This window comes from Stenella coeruleoalba (genome assembly GCF_951394435.1).
Source record: "Stenella coeruleoalba genome assembly, chromosome: 8".
In the NCBI taxonomy this organism is placed as follows: Eukaryota; Metazoa; Chordata; class Mammalia; order Artiodactyla; family Delphinidae; genus Stenella; species Stenella coeruleoalba.
Genome location: NC_137154.1, coordinates 104,041,104 through 104,057,587, shown reverse-complemented (window position 1 = coordinate 104,057,587; position 16,484 = coordinate 104,041,104). Strand labels below are relative to the sequence as shown.

At 44.7% G+C, this 16,484-nt stretch overlaps 1 protein-coding gene across 5 annotated transcripts in view; it reads right to left on the bottom strand.

Moving 5' to 3' along the window:
* Positions 1-16,484, bottom strand: part of APLP2 (amyloid beta precursor like protein 2) — a 72,548-nt gene that overhangs the window by 36,951 nt on the left and 19,113 nt on the right. The window lies entirely within an intron of this gene.

Below are 16,484 nucleotides of genomic sequence, written 5' to 3'. Positions count from 1 at the left end.
GGGGGATGGCTCAGGGAGCTGGAGAGATGACAGTACTTGGGTAAGGCAGCACCGGCAGACAGCAGTGCAGGCAAGACTGGGTGACGATGGCTGGGGGGTGACCAAGAGGCAGCATGAATTGTATAACTCAGTGAGCAATGGCGTCGTGCATGGAAAGAGAACACTAAAAGCGATTTCATGAACAATTTTATCTCGTGTTAGGAAAAAAATCAACTATCCGTAGCCATCAATAGCTCACAAATTACAGGTGAGAAAAAACATTTACGTACGATGACAGTGAGGCTCTTACAAAGTCTCGTGCACCAGAAAAAACACAGGCATCCCTGCATCTAAAGATATCCCAATATTGATGGTTACATTCACAATAAAGTTCTGTGGTCTCTCCTAATGGGTAAGTTCTTGCAAAACAAAAATTAAACATCTTTTTAAAATGTTAAAACTTGAGGGGTCGGGTTAGACTATCTGGCCTATTATGATCTTTTCAAAAAGAGCAAAGAGCATTGGTATTAAATGGTTTTCCTATTAACAAGAAAAGTAGATACGACTTTTTTTTTTTGCCATACCCTGCAGCTTGTGGGATCTTAGTTCCCCGACTGGGGATCAAACCCATGCCTTTGGCAGTGAAAGCACAGAGTCCTAACCACTGGACCGCCAGGGAATTCCCTGACTTTTAAAATATATGGAAAACTGTGTGCTTTCCAGGCAAGTCTCCTGCATTTGTGCTGATGTACTGGTTACACAGACATGAATGGTCCTTCCAATTAGGAGCCTACGTTTGATTCTGAAATACATCCCGATCTTCTAGGACAAATTTACCACCTACACGTTTTGCTTAGGAGCTTATTAAAATTAGCCTGCTTTCCAGTAGCACAAGAGAAGGAAGCACAAACACTTGCTGGATAGCTGGGAGAAAGCTAATCTGGATCTAGAATGTCGCCAAGATCAATCAGGGTTGAAAAACACCTCAGTTAAATCCAACGAGGAGAACAGTCAGCAACTTTGTTAAGTATAATAGACTGTCACCCCACTGTGATGAATAATCATCTATTAAAGTAGAAGACACAGATCCTGTGCGTTCACAATAACTGCACGTGAAGCTATAGACTGGTGTGAAGTCCTGTCTCCCCCAAAGAAAGAAAAAACATTTAAAGGTATCTGTGGAAAGAAGATATAGGCAGTACCTTAATGGTGTTTAATTCAAACAGATCATTAGAAGATATAAAGATGCACATGACAAAGGCACTTAATTCTCACACTGAGCTGGAGATGTGCACAAAAATGCCTCTTCTACTGGCCTTTCTTCGTCTGGGAGGCATAGCCAAGGATTAAGGCTAGAAACTTGGGTTATGATACGGAGGGAAATGGGCACACAGTACATTAAGTTGTACATACAGAGACAAAGGCAAGCAAACCCCAGGGATGCTCTGTGCACCGAAACCAGTGTTCCAGCAAATTCCTTCCTTCCTACTCTTCAAAAGCTCAGACAGAAACGAACAAAGAAAATCCAGGAAGACATGATAAATATGTAAGCAAGAAAGCCAAATCTACAGGTTAGAAGGAAAGTATTTCCTAAACCTGCTATAAATGAACGACCACAGTTCAACGTGAAAGACGCTGAGCAATCCTTTCTAAATTCTCTCCACGGACTGGTATATTTTAACATTAAATAGGATGTCAGGGTGGTATCTAATCTTTCAGAAGTACAGAGGCGGGGGAGGGAGGCATTTGCCTCTTTAGTTCCAAAAATGAATACAGGTGAGAAACAGCATCAGTCAATTACATGAGCTCACCCAGGCCACAGTCAAAACTGTGCAAGCAGTCGCTCATCACACTGAAGAACACAGGGCTTCCCTGGTGGCGCAGTGGTTGGGAGTCCGCCTGCCGATGCAGGGGACACGGGTTCGTGCCCTGGTCCGGGAAGATCCCACATGCCGTGGAGCGGCTGGGGCCGTGAGCCATGGCCGCTGAGCCTGCGCGTCCGGAGCCTGTGCTCTGCAACGGCAGAGGCCACAGCAGGGAGAGGCCCGCGTACCGCAAAATAAAAAACAAACGAACATTGAAGATGACAGTCCATGTGTGGCTCGCTGTGGCTGTTGGCTGAAAGGCCACAAGAGTTCCAACTGTATGAATGCTCAGTTTACGGGTCAACCACTGAGGTCAATACATTGGTGGTAAGTGCATTTGATCTTTCTGCAGAGATGGTCAACAGTGCCTTCCCTAAAGAGGATCTAAAATACCAGAGGTTAAAGCAGCAGGAAGAGGCAGCTTGGCAGCCACAGCTCCTCATCAGTTCCCACCAAGGAAAAGGAGGGTAACTGGAATCAGTCCAGACAGCTCATATGCTGCCGTGATTCATTTCTGAGTTCAGAAAGATTAATCCTTGTGGCCATCAGAGACTCTCAAGAAGGTATCATATGGAATATAAAAAGCCTCTGCAGACCATGTCTAGGGATCAACTAACCAAACATACCCCAACCTTACCCAGCGTATAACAGGATTGCTTTTTCCTGTAATGTTTGTGCTTCTTTCCTTTGAAAATGCTCTTATTTAACGTGCTCTCCATTTTCAGAGGCACACACTGTGCCTTGACCCATTACATCAACATATAAATCAATCTGTTTCCTAACCTAACATGTTACAAATGGGATTTCGTTGCCAAGTCAGCACTTCCGATATCCTGTGAACCTGAAATCCTCTAGGAAAGAAAATTAACGCCCCCGCTTGGGCACCGCGGCCAGCCCTTGATCTATGAACACTGCAGCATTTTTAAGGCTTTGAAAACAAATTGCATCAACTGCTTTCCTAGTTCAGCACTTCCATTTAACTTAATAATTCATTCTTATTAAGAAATTCCATTTTATTAATTTGACTCAGCTACTCAAGGATGGAAATTCAACTTGGTAAAAAGTGCTTCTAGTAACTTGGTTGAAAACCTGAAATGGCTTTAACGCAATAAATAAATAGAAACAAACATAAATCTGAACATAACTTCAAACAGGGCCTTTAATCGTCACCTCAAGAGAAGCAACTCCTGGGCCCACCTCAGCCCCACCTCCCTTCACAAAGCCTCCCAATCCAGAGCAAACAGGTAATCCATTACTTCCTTCCTCACTACAGCTACTGCCCCAGATTCCAACTTGGCTCCAGGCTCTGTGAAAGTGCCTGCTACGGAGGGAGCGTCCTCCAAAGAGGAGGGCTTTATTCCATTCCTGAGGGAGTCTGTTTCCTGTGACAGGAAGTGCTCCTGTGGTCCACGTACCCCCTAGAAGCAGGGCAGCACAGCTCCAGCTCCCATTAGAGCACTGTACGTGTAGCACCTACTCACCACCGGCACAGGAGTGACATCAAGACACAGACTCAAAAAAAAAAAAGACACAGACTCTTCTCAAAGACCCTCCTGTTTATTTATTTATTTATTTATTTATTTATTTTTGCGGTACGCAGGTCTCTCACTGCTGTGGCCTCTCCCGTTGCGGAGTACAGGCTCCGGACACACAGGCTCAGCGGCCATGGCTCACGGGCCCAGCCGCTCCGCGGCATGTGGGATCCTCCCGGACCGGGGCACGAACCCGTGTCCCCTGCATTGGCAGGCGGACTCTCAACCACTGCGCCACCAGGGAAGCCCTGACCCTCCTTTTTTAAATGAATATGTCAGTGAAATGACAATCTATTCATGGATGTGAAGATCCTGTATTCATTTGTTTGTTTAAGTTCTGAATGGTACTTCATGATTCCTAAATTAAAATGACTTAAGTCTGTGTCCACAAACCTGCACCTAAGATTTACTTAATCAAACAAAGTTTAAAAAATCCACAGTTTCAAGGTTATCGCCCCAATATATTAACTACAAAAGGGAAGCCAAACTACTTCACAGTGGAGACACTGCCGTCAACCTCACCAGCCATAATTCGTGTAAGAGGACAGATGAGGAAAGACACACCGAGGGACTGTCTCAGACTGGAGGGTATGGAGAAAAAAGATGCAACGTGGGAGCCCAGACACAATCCTGGAACAGGAAAAGGACACTGGTGGGAAAACTGGAGCAGTATCTGAATAAGGCCTGTGCATCAGTTAACACTGCTGTACCAATGTCAACCTCCCAGTTTTGATAAATGCACAAGGGTTATGTCAGATGTTAATACTAAGAGAAGCGCAGTCTAAGGATACAGGGGAACTCCCTCTACTATTTTTGCAACTTTTTAAAAACTCTAAAATTAGTTCAAAATAAAACAGTTCTAATTTTTTTAAATCCTATTCATCGCTTGCCTGAATTTCGACTGTGACTCCATGGTTTCAATCTGCAAAGAGAAGACACGCTCTTTGGTAGGGCAACGAGCAAGTATGATCAGAGCAGGCCCAATACCTGAAAAACGTAACTATTTATTCTGAACATACCCTAATGTAGTAAAACCCCATGAGTATATACATTACATTTGATTTATCTCCAATGGGAGGACTATTACAATTCTGCCCAGAACCTCATGTATGAGAAACTCCACTTCTGTTACTGTCCAAAGGGTGACTGTAGTTTGAGGTCCCTAGTGCATCTTCCTCAGCAGTACAGCGTGAAGCTTTCAATTTAAAAAAGCTCCAAGGACTTCCCTGGTGGCGCAGTGGTTAAGAATCCACCCGCTGATGCAGGGGACATGGGTTTGAGCCCTGGTCCGGGAAGATCCCACATGCCACGAAGCAACTAAGCCCACGCACCACAACTACTGAGCCTGCGCTCTAGAGCCCATGAGCCACAACTATTGAGTCCATGCACCACAACTACTGAAGCTTGCGTGCTCTAGGGGGCCCGTGAGCTGCAACTACTGAGCCCGCATGCTGCATCTACTGAAGCCTGCGCGCCTAGAGACCATGCTCCGTAACAAAAGAAGCCACCACAATGAGAAGCCCGCGCACTGCCACGAAGAGTAGCCCCCACTCACCGCAACTAGAGAAATCCCGCGCGCAGCAATGAAGACCCACTGCAGCCAAAAAAAAAAAAAAACAAACCTCCAAACTTCAAACATTTCAACACACTATTTAATAAAATATCAGGATTCTTGTTAAGCATTTTCCAGCCTGAACAGCAAACTGAGAAACCTGTTCTTAAAAGTGACAGTTTACGTTACACCAACTGAAAATCCTTGGTTTTTTTTTGTTGTTGTTGTTAACATTTGAACTTAATTCTAATTAGAAGCTTGTGAATTAGGGTTACGCGGAAAAACTCTGAATGTAAAAGGTCATTATTCTTCCACTGATGTATGCCAGCTGTTAGGTATCATTTTCATAGGCAGTAATTTATACAAATAATCCCTGCTTTTATTAGAGCTGTAAATATTAAAGTATAAATGATGTATCATTTCCAAGACTGAAAATAGTTTAGACTGTCTCCAAGGCTTTTTATAGGAACATGGTAATCTGTCCAACTGGATTATACTGGTAAGGATCCAAGCACCAAGATTTAAGAGAGGTCTGTCTTTCTGCACGTGTCTCTAAGATGAGAGCTAAGAGTCTTTTATAAAGGAAGTTACTGAAATACATAAAACACTTTCAAGTATAAAAAAAAAGGGCAGAACAGTGTTTATGGATCTAAAATTCTCAAGTGAACAAGTTCTTTACAGGCTCCTGTGTTTCTTTCCAATTGCCTGTAATGGGAATTCCACTAAACTGACCTCCTCAGGAACAGAGGTCCTAGGGACATGGCTTGGCCAGCCATCACCTTCTGCTCTCTCCACTCCTGACCCTGGAGGAAGTACGTGATGTGATGGTGAAGAGCACGGGCTGTACGAGATGGCAAACCGTGACTGTGTTCCAGCCCCACCACGGACAGGCTGTGCCACGTTTGGCAGGTTCCCTAACCTCTCTGGACCTCAGTCTCCTGTCTATAAAATAAGGACAATAGTAACTACACACCATAGTGCTGTTTTGAGGTTTAAGTGAGTTTAACACATGAAAAGTGCTTGAAACAGTGCTTGTTACACAGGAGTTCTTCAAGTGTTGATAGCTATTAGCATCAGGCTTTAAATTTCTTTATCTGTAAAACAGGGCTACTGACATACTATTCCTCTGGGGCCTGTTGTGGGATTAAATTAAGAGAATGCACGTAAGCACTAAGCACAACACCCGACCTGAACATTAGCATCGGCTGGCTCCTGAAGATGTCATTTTCTCTGGCTACAAGAACCAGGGCTTAAGCCATGGGCACACCACGTGACCAGCCATCCTCCCCAAACCCGTGAAATGGGGTGAAGGCTGCACATTCCTCCTCTACCTCTGAAATCTGGACACACCTGAAGAGGGCTGCATTCACACTCCACATTTTATTTTGAGGGAATTCAGTCACCAAATGTTTATATGACAATTTAATACTGCCTTACTATTTAAAAGAAAATCACTGGGGGGTTGCTGGCTTCCTAGCTCTGGTCCAGCTTCCAGCCAAATGGAAGTGAGGTCAAATGAACCTGTGTTTTCTATAGAGACACTGCTGTGATCAAAAAAGCACTACGTGGGCGTCCCCGGTGGCGCAGTGGTTGAGAATCTGCCTGCCAACGCAGGGGACACGGGTTCGATCCCTGGTCCGGGAAGATCCCACATGCCGCGGAGCAACTAAGCTCGTGTGCCACAACTACTACTGAGCCTGTGCTCTAGAGCCCGTAAGCCACAACTACTGAGCCCGCGCGCCTAGAGCCCGTGCTCTACAATGAGAGAAGCCACTGCAATGAGAAGCCCGCGCATCGCAACAAAGAGTAGACCCCGCTCGCTGCAACTAGAGAAAGCCCGCGTGCAGCAACGAAGACCCAACACAGCCAAAAATAAATAAATTTAAAAAATAAATTAAAAAAAAAAAAAGCACTACGTTATTTCTCTAAATCTGTTTTCTTGAGGGATAGTCCCTTGACTTACAAGCTAAGTAGCCTCATGGAGGTTATTTAGTTTCTCTCCTGACCCCAGTTTTCACTTTTGGGCAACATAAATATGGCATTACCCTTAGGTATTACAATAAATGACCCCCACAATATTAGCTTTTGCTCACACTACGGCAGACAGAAGTCTACTTTCCTAAAGCTCCTGATGCATAAGAAACGTGGTTTGCAAACAAAGACAGCTTCCTCACTGAATAAAAATCTGCATGATTCCAAACAAAAGCAGTAATAGGTCATGCTTTGAAGGCTGCTACCTGCAAAGGTCAGAAAGCCAGGAGGATGGAGTATGAATATTAACATCAGAGGATCTCCATGGTGTGAACCTGGTCTTCCCCTCGGCACTCATTGGCCAGTATTACTCAGGCAGCAACCAAGAGCCTGCCAAACAAACAGCCTAGGCAGGGTTGGCGGGGGTGTGTAGGCATGTTTCCTAAACCTTAAAAGGCTGAAATGATTTCAAGTAACAAACACCCAGAAGTACAAATGATTAAACATTAGTCATTAAATATGTTCATTCTAAGTCATTCTTATTGACTCACAGATGACAGAAATACTACAAACGACGGGGAATTTTCTGTTGAATATCCAAGCACACACCTGGCAATATTCTCAGACGTTACAAGCTTACTTCTGGCTGATCTGATGCTCTATAATATTTCGTTTATTTTAAAGGCATTAAGTCAGTCATTAAAAATTAGGTAATTTGGGGGCATATTTCATGCACTTGAAACAACAAATCACACCTCTTTTAAAAAAATTCTATTCTTCAGATAGAAATATTTCACTAAAATAAACACTCAACTTAGTGATTTTTACCAAGGTTAAGTTGGGAAACTATCTAACATGTCAGCTTTGGCTGAAATGCTCTGACTTCAAGATGTTACAACCACAAACATCAACAGCCAATGTCAGACATGTGAACTGATTTCACTGGATCTTTTCTCCTTTAATACACTATCTGGGAAAAGATAAGAAAAATTCATGCAGCTGCAAACATCCATGTTTTAATATTTAGGACAGTTTTTACTGGCGTTTTAAATTTAAAGCAGGGGTTCCCTGACACCTTACTTGCCTGGTAAGGTCTGTAACAACAGATCTTAGGCAAGTAAGAAAGGTCTGGAGAGCACGTGCGCACACGAATGCCGAAGGTGCTGAGATGCAAACTGTCCTCTCTTTTATTTTTTGTTTTGCGGTACGTGGGCCTCTCACTGCTGTGGCCTCTTCCTGTTGCAGAGCACAGGCTCCGGACGCACAGGCTCAGCGGCCATGGTTCACGGGCCCAGCCGCTCCGCGGCATGTGGGATCCTCCCAGACCGGGGCACGAACCCGTCCCCTGCATCGGCAGGCGGACTCTCAACCACTGCGCCACCAGGGAAGCCCTGTCCTCTCTTGAGAAGTGACTGTCCTGAATTCTAAGGTTCTCTTTTTTACCTTTGCTTTAAAATGTTTTTCATAGGATGGCAGCAGTAATAAATGGGCAGTCTGTTTTTTAAAAATGCTCCTTCCATAATATTAAGAACTGACAACTTTATCTAAAACGTTTTTCTTAGCTTTACTATTCCATGAAAACCAAAGAGTTAGCACTTTATTTCTAAGGTTCTGTGACGCTGAATGGCAAGAAAGGGCAGAAATTCCTCCGTGAATAACCCATATCTTTCTTTCCTTATAAACAGAAAATAAGACAATTTGCCAGGATGACATTCACAGGGCAGGGAGAGGAAATGCACATTTAAAAATACAAAATCGGCAATTTCCACATGCTGTTCTGCTAAACATTTCACGTTTACTAGGTCAAGCAATATTCACACATCAATCTTGATGTGACAAATCACTTTAACTTCTAATGTCCATCAAAACGCTATGAAAATAACACAAATATGAAAGAGCTCCACCCTCTCCAAGTTCAAATCAAGTCAGAAAGGCATCTTTGCCATGATTTACGCAGCATTTAAATGTAAAAGTAAATAGTGTATTATCAGCTCGCACCAGATCTGCCTGCAGACAACAATTCTTCCTGTCTGGGACCGTGCCCATGCACATTATTGTCATTATCAGCAATTAAAAAAAATAAAGTAATAAAGCGAGTATGAGCTGCTAGTCAGCGTGCTTACTGCTTGCTGTCTCTGCCATTAGTTAGCCTTCCCGGGTACCAGCCACCTAACTACTAAATAAATGCATAAAGGAGAGCAGGAAAAGCTACGCCCAAGTAAAAAGAATAAAAAGGATGTAAACGTGTGCACTGCATAACTCTGGGAGGGGCCTTCGGTAGGCTGCAGGGTGCATGATGGACCCGGAAATGCACAGCATGGTGGTCCAGCTCACACACACCAAGATTTCAGCATTTGCTGGTCCCCTTTTCCCAGAGGGGAAAGTCCAGGAGCACTTCTGTCCCACTGGTCAGGTGGGCCCCTGGGGAGCTATGTCCACCCTGCCCTCCGAGACCCACTCCGACCACAGCATTTTGAATCATCTCGAGGCAGAACACATCACTCACTCTCATGTTCCAAGGGATTCCAACTCTTGACGACCCCTGCTTCCTCCCCACTCCCTCCATCAACCCATCTGGCGATGGACACCACCCTCCTGGGCACAAGCCAGGGTCTCTCCTGCCTCAAGGTTCTGCACCTCGAACTTCTGCCCCTGCTCTTCCCTGAGCTGTCACGTCTCACCTTTCAGGACCCAGCTCAAATGTGCATCTCTGGGGGCCCTTCCCAAGGACAGGCCCCACCCTGCCGGTGTTTTGTTTTCCCCTCCAGCAATGGGAAGTCACCTGCTCATTCATCTGCACTGCCCATCTCCCTCCAACAGGATGCAGGTTGGCAGGGGGTGAGGCTGTGCTTGGGGGCGGGCCCTCCGGGTTTTCTAATCTCGGCACCTGGAAACAGCACCAACTACCTAGTAGGTAATCATTCACACCCAAGGAAGTGACTGTCTGGCTGAAGGCTGTGCTCTTGTTTTCTCTCCAACACATTTAGTTAAACTAGTAAGAATTAACCAGATACCACTCAGCAGCGATTTCTAAATGATCAACGCTGTGCTAGCCTTCGCATAAGTACATCTGTAATGAATGACAAGTAAAATGAAAACAACTCAGGCAGCATGGCAAGTTTCCATTTTTTATCTTTTGCCACTTGAGTCCACGTGCCCAGACTGAAAAGCCACCCAACACCAGGCTCCTAGCGGAGTCCTCCACCCCAAGGCGGCCCTTCCAGCCTTTTCTCCCACTATTTATGCCTCACCACTTCCATACCTTTTCAGTCCGGACATCATCGATCGACTTTCTAGTCAAAAGGATTGAACTCTTAAACCACCAGACCCTACGTTCACCCACCTTCTTCTCCTTGCTCCGCTGGTCAAATCAATACTCCTATTTACATGATTATGACATAAAAAGGTACTGTAGTTCCAGCTCCCTCCTTAGGCATCTATTTTCCCCCCTCGGCCTCTGCAAGGCCATCTCTTCCTTTACTTGCCTGTACTGACCGCTGGCACTCAGCCTGCCAGGAAGATCTGCAGAGATGGCTCTGATCCCTTTTCTTGAAGACAAGGCACCGTCTTCCTGCTTCAACTGCGCTGATGACTCTCCAGGCCTGAGCACAGCTGCCACTCCTGGGACTGATCACAACCGTCCTGAAAACTGCTCCCCCCTTTTCTCCTGTTCCCAACTCAGTACTCTGCTCCTTAGTTGCGGAGCACAGGCTCCAGACGCACAGGCTCAGCGGCCATGGCTCACGGGCCCAGCCGCTCCGTGGCATGCGGGATCTTCCCGGACCGGGGCACGAACCCGTGTCCCCTGCATCGGCAGGCGGACTCTCAACTACTGCGCCACCAGGGAAGCCCTCTGCTCCTTCTTGACTTAACCGCCTGTGTCAGTGGCTCACCGCTTCCCACAGCCTCCCAGAAACTTTCACACATGAAACTTTCTATCTTACGCACACACTTTGTTGGCAATTTGGACAAGCACTAAACTGTAACCTGGACACAAATTTCCCTCACAGGTTAAGATGTGGAGCTAGGGCCATCTAGCTTCCAGCACTGCTGCTGGTACATCTAAAGCCAATTTGATCCCTCGTTCTTTGTGCAGGTCTGGTTTTTTCCTACATGGAAGTAAAATCTTACCAATCTTCGGTATCCTGAGATTCAATTCTAATAGGCCTGGGTCTGAGTTTTTGTCATTCACTTGCCTGAGCGCTCAGTGGGCCACATCATCGCGGAAACACTCAGTCCTGGGTTTCCTCTCCTCTTTCTGAAATTCTTAACAGCCGTATCTTACCTCCTACATTGATCTTCTTCCTTTCTTACCTCTTCCTTTCTAGATTCTTTTTGTTCCCTTTCAGAACGATTTCTAACCAGACTTTTAAATGTCTGGTATCACATTTCCAACCACCAAGAACTCTTCCTTGTTCTCGGAAAGCCTTTTTTTATTGCAAACTATTATCTCACAGAGGAAACAACCTCTCCTCTCTGAGGTAAATATCAAGAGCCTACTGAAGTTACCTGCCTCCTCCCTGCATGGTCTTTAAGCTGCTGTTCCCCCGTCTGTGTTCTTGTTCAAGGTGTTCCTGAAGTGGCTGGTGACCCTAAGTCATCTAACTCAGTGTTTAGGAAAGGGACCCTGCTGCACATGGACAGAACTTGTCCAGAGAGGAATCCTTCAGCTCCCTCCCTGACTGCAGCCCCCGAGCCTGGCTGCTGCGGGTCTGCGGGGCCTAGGAAGGGAGCCTTTCCCCTCTCAGTGCCTCATGTTCTGCTGGGCCTGGAGTCCCAAGGAACCTGAAGTCTTCTCCTGAGGTGCAGCGAGGTGGGGTGAGGTGCGTTATTCAGGGCCTGATTACTCATGTTTAGTTTCAACCCCTCCCTGCCATTAGCCTCACCCTGATGCTTCCACCCCTCATTCAAGGTCTGCTCTGCAAATCAGCTTGCTTTTAGCTGGTGTCCCTGCATTTAGGTTCCAGCTTCTCTGGTCTGCTGGCTCAGTCACTAGGTCCATCATCAAGTCTGCATAGACATCTTTTCTTCTCTCCTGTTCTCTGTCCTTGTTGGTCTATTCATTCTCTCACCAGGACAGAGTTAGAGCTAGAACCCTGCACCTGGATCTCTCTCTTTTTAAAAAATATTTGGCTGCACCGGGTCTTAGTTGCAGCATGCAAACTCTTCGTTGCGGCACGTGGGATCTAGTTCCCCGACCAGGGATGGAACCTGGGCCCCCTGCATTGGGAGCGCGGAATCCTGGCCACTGAACCGTCATGGAAGTCCCTCCACCTGCATCTCTTGAGGTGCAACAATTCAAAAGCCACTAACTATGAATATATTTGAAAACTAGAGATGAGAAGTATTAATAAAATTGAGAGCTTCTATCTTGATTATTTAAACATAATACCTTTAAGAAAATAAAATTCTGATCCTTTCCTCAGATTACTTCATTTGATCATTTTACAGTTACGTTACAGTCAATATGCTAGTCACTGGGTGTTATGAGCTGAACTGTGACCCCCTTAAATTCATATGTTGAAGTCCTAACCTCTATCACCTCCAAATGCGACCTTATTTAGAAATAAGGTTGTTGCAGATATCAGTAATTAAGATCAGGTCACACTAGAGTGGGGTGGCCCCTAACCCCACCTGAATGGCACCCCTATGAAAGGAGGAAAAATGTGAAGAGACAACACACACACACAGGGAGAATGCCATGTGAAGATGGGAGTTATGCTGCCCAAAGCCAAGAACTATCAGAAGCTGAGAGAAGCTTGGGACAGATCCTCCCTCAGACCTTCAGAGGGAGCGTGACCCAGCAGCACGTAGATCTTAAACTTCCAGCCTCCAGGAACAGTGAGACAATAAATTTCAACTGCTTAAGCCACGCAGTCTGTAGTACTTTGCCACGGCCAGCCTAGCAAATGAATACGCTGGGTAAGCGAATAAGACTCAGTCTAAGTATCTGGGGAGCTCACCGTCTCAGAGGCAGGATCCAGACCCAGGGAAGCCCAGACCTACAGTGTAGCACTTACATTATGCACAAGACGTAAGGAAGTGGAGACGGCGCTGGCATCTGAGAAGCGCTGCGGCAGGGGTAGGCGCGGGGCTGTGGGGAGTGGACGGCTAAGTCTCCAGAACCCCTTCCCCAAGGAAACTGGGCCGGGGCTCTGCTCCAGCGCCAGCACCAGAACGACCCTGCTAGGCATATTTTAGAAGGTGAGAGGGTGTGATTCGGCAAGATTAGGTGGAGACAAGGAGGCCACTTAGGAAGCCTCTGCATTCATCCAGGAAATTATACGTGTTGAAATGATAATTATCTCAGATATACTGAGTTAAATAGACTATATTGTTAAAACTCATTTCACCTATTTTTGCTTTTTAAAAAAATGTCAACTAGAAAAAGTTACATTTCATATGTGGCTCGCCTTCTTCTATTGGACAGCGCTGTGTTAAGTGTTCAGCTAACACTGTGCTAGGGGAAGACACGACCGAACGACTTTTTTTCATTTACCTGTAGATTCCGTTCACTGCAGTTCCCTTTCTTCCGTTATGAAGGCTACCAAGAGTTTCTGGCATTTGCAGGAATGGGGTCCTTGGATGGCTAAATGGGTAAGCTTCTCTAAAGAGAAAAAAGCTTCTCTAAAGAGGCCAGGCTCGTGCAAAAGAGACAAGTGGTTACAAGTAAAATAATGAATGGGAATTAGACAGGAAAAAGGACCTTGAGATATTTCTTCTTAAAAAGGATTTGGTATGGGTTATGTAAGTGGGTAAAACAGTGCCAAGAGCCCAAGTTCTTATTTTATCCAACTGCTGGAGGGTGGGGGAGGATGACAACCCGCCTCCATCCCCCAACGCTTTAGAGCCTACAAATAGTAAAAGAAGCCTGATTGAGACATTAACAATCAGACAAAACAGAAACAAAAACAAAAAGACACTCTCTTAGGCTTCTGACAACCACAGAACAAAACCCAAAGGTCTTCCAAAGACCAAAAAAAAAAAAAGGCCAGAACAGATAGAGTATATATGATATGGTACTCACATCACACAGGCCCTTGAGTCAATACACATTTGCAAGGGCCTTATTAGAGCAGGCTCCAGAGACAACCAATTGAAGAGTCACAAGTTCTCACCCACATGGAGGCTCGGGCTGGTAAGGGAGACATCACGTGAACAGAATAATCCTAATATAAAAGGAAATATTCCCAAACCCTATAGCAGTAGCAGCCTTACAAAGTCATCAGAACTAGCTCACCTTGAAGCTTTCAAAAACTGGCAGGCCAAGCAGCTATTTAAGTATAATACTATCCGGTAACTTAGTACCCAAGCCGAATTTGGGCAATCTGTGCTGGCCTATTAGAATGATTCTCCTTCACCTTCCTTGGGAACAGCTATTAAGTAGCTCAATGGAAGAACTTTTGCAACTCACTTCTAACGCCTGATGCCAGGATGAAAACAAGTGTTCATATTAGGTTAAAGTGAATTCTTTGGCCCTATGGAAAAAACGGGTTTCAAATATTTCCAAACGTACATAAGACTAATAGTAACCCTCACATAACATCACAAAAGCCACACCTTAGTCTCAGTAATATTTAACATGATAATATTTTACTTGGCCAACAATGAACCCTACCTATGCTGGTATAAAATGATGTAATCGAGGCCCTATATTTGTATAGGATATGTTACCTCTCTGATCACTTCTTTGTCTCTTTGCTTTCTTCTAAACATTTTCTCCCATAAAACTCCAAAATGTACCAAATACTGATGTGATATCCAAAAGAAATTTATCTTCACAAATTACCAAGTAAAAAGGATGCTAGAAGTGGTACAGCTAAAACATTACCTTCCTAATGTTAACTGAAACAAACATCATTACCTCAAATTGACTCAGAGTCTATGTTCTATTTTATTTTCTATAGCTTTTCAGAGACAGGCATCGATGCTGCTCGCCTAGTATCAGATCACCACGGGGATATTTTAGTGAGGATCCAATCGTCCAGGGACTGGTGCTGGATTTATAATCTGCCTTAACTCCCGCCATCCTGTGACAAGTTTGCTTCTTCACTCATCACACACCCACACACACGTAATGGCTCAGCTTGGCTGGGAGCTCATCAGCTTTGAGTCTGTGCTTTGTATTTAATCTTTCAAAATCAATACTTAAAACATTTTAATCTGATTTTAATCTGTCCTGACTACTATTTCCATTGTTTAAAAACAACACGAACCAACACTGAGTCTCAATGACTTGTATCAATTCACAAGATTAATCTTTCAAAACAACAGCCCAGCAGGATATTTTATTAATGTAGATCCTGAGGCAGCTAATCAAGCCTCAAGGAATCATTTTTCTTAAAGAGTTGCTATGAGAGACAGAGACAGAGAGAGAGAGAGACACGGAGGGGGAGGGAGAGAGAGGGGGACAGAGAGGGAAGGAAAAAAGAGTTGCTATAAGGAAAAACACTCATACAGCATTAAGCAGAAATCCTCTTCAAAAGGGGGGAGGGGCGTGGCAGAGTCAACCAGCCAATCAGCGAAGGTTCCGCTATGAAATGTGGTTTGCAATTCACTTGAAAATGAGTAATAAATTGTTACTGCAAGAGGTGATTTCAAGCCAACTTTCTCCGCTTTTCAACAAGCATTGAAAACTCTGTGCCTCTAGATGATAGAGAACAGACAGGGGTATAAAACAAAATGACAACCCACACTCAGCCTCCCTTGGGGAGACGAGAATCTCTGACAAATAAAGGGGCCCTGCTGCTGCCATAGCCAAAAAAATAAAAATAAAGGAAACAAGTGTTGGCCAAGATGTGTGGAAACTGGAACCCTTGCCACTGACGGTGGGAACGTAAAATGGTGCAGCCACTGTGGAAAAGAGGTTGGCAGTTCTCAAAAAGTTAAACATAGAATTACCATATGATCCAGCAATTCCACTTTCCAGTACATACCCAAAAGAACTGAAAGCAGGAACTTAATGGCTGACAATGTAAAAATACCTGGAAGTAAACCCTATAAATAGGTTCTTTAAAAAAGATAAGCTACATTAAAATAATCTATTTTTAAAAGACTGGAGAAGTGTTGATTGTCATTTTTCCAACCACCTAAAATGCTTCTTTTGTTTATCATCTTAGGATGATAAACAAAAGAAGCCAAAAAGTTGGCTTGGCCAAAAAGTTCCTTGGGTGTTTAAGTAAAAATAAGACATTTCTCATTTCACCAAGAACTTTACTGAAAAACATATTCACCGGTTTTTTTAAAATTTATTTTTGGCTGCATTGGGTCTTCGTTGCCGCATGGGCTTTTCTCTAGTTGCGGTGAGCGGGGGCTACTCTTCGTTGCAGTGCGTGGGCTTCTCATTGTGGTGGCTTCTCTTGTTGCGGAGCATGGGATCTAGGCACGTGGGCTTCAGTGGTTGCAGCACGTGGGCTCAGTAGTTGTGGCGCACGGGCTTAGTTGCTCCGTGGCATATATTCACCGTTTTATTCCACTACCTTCTGCCATTTTTCAGGCAAATTCCTAATTTCATCTTCCCAAAACTTTTAATCTTTTTTTGATGTATTCTTTTTTTACACAGCAGGTTATTAGTTATCTATTTTA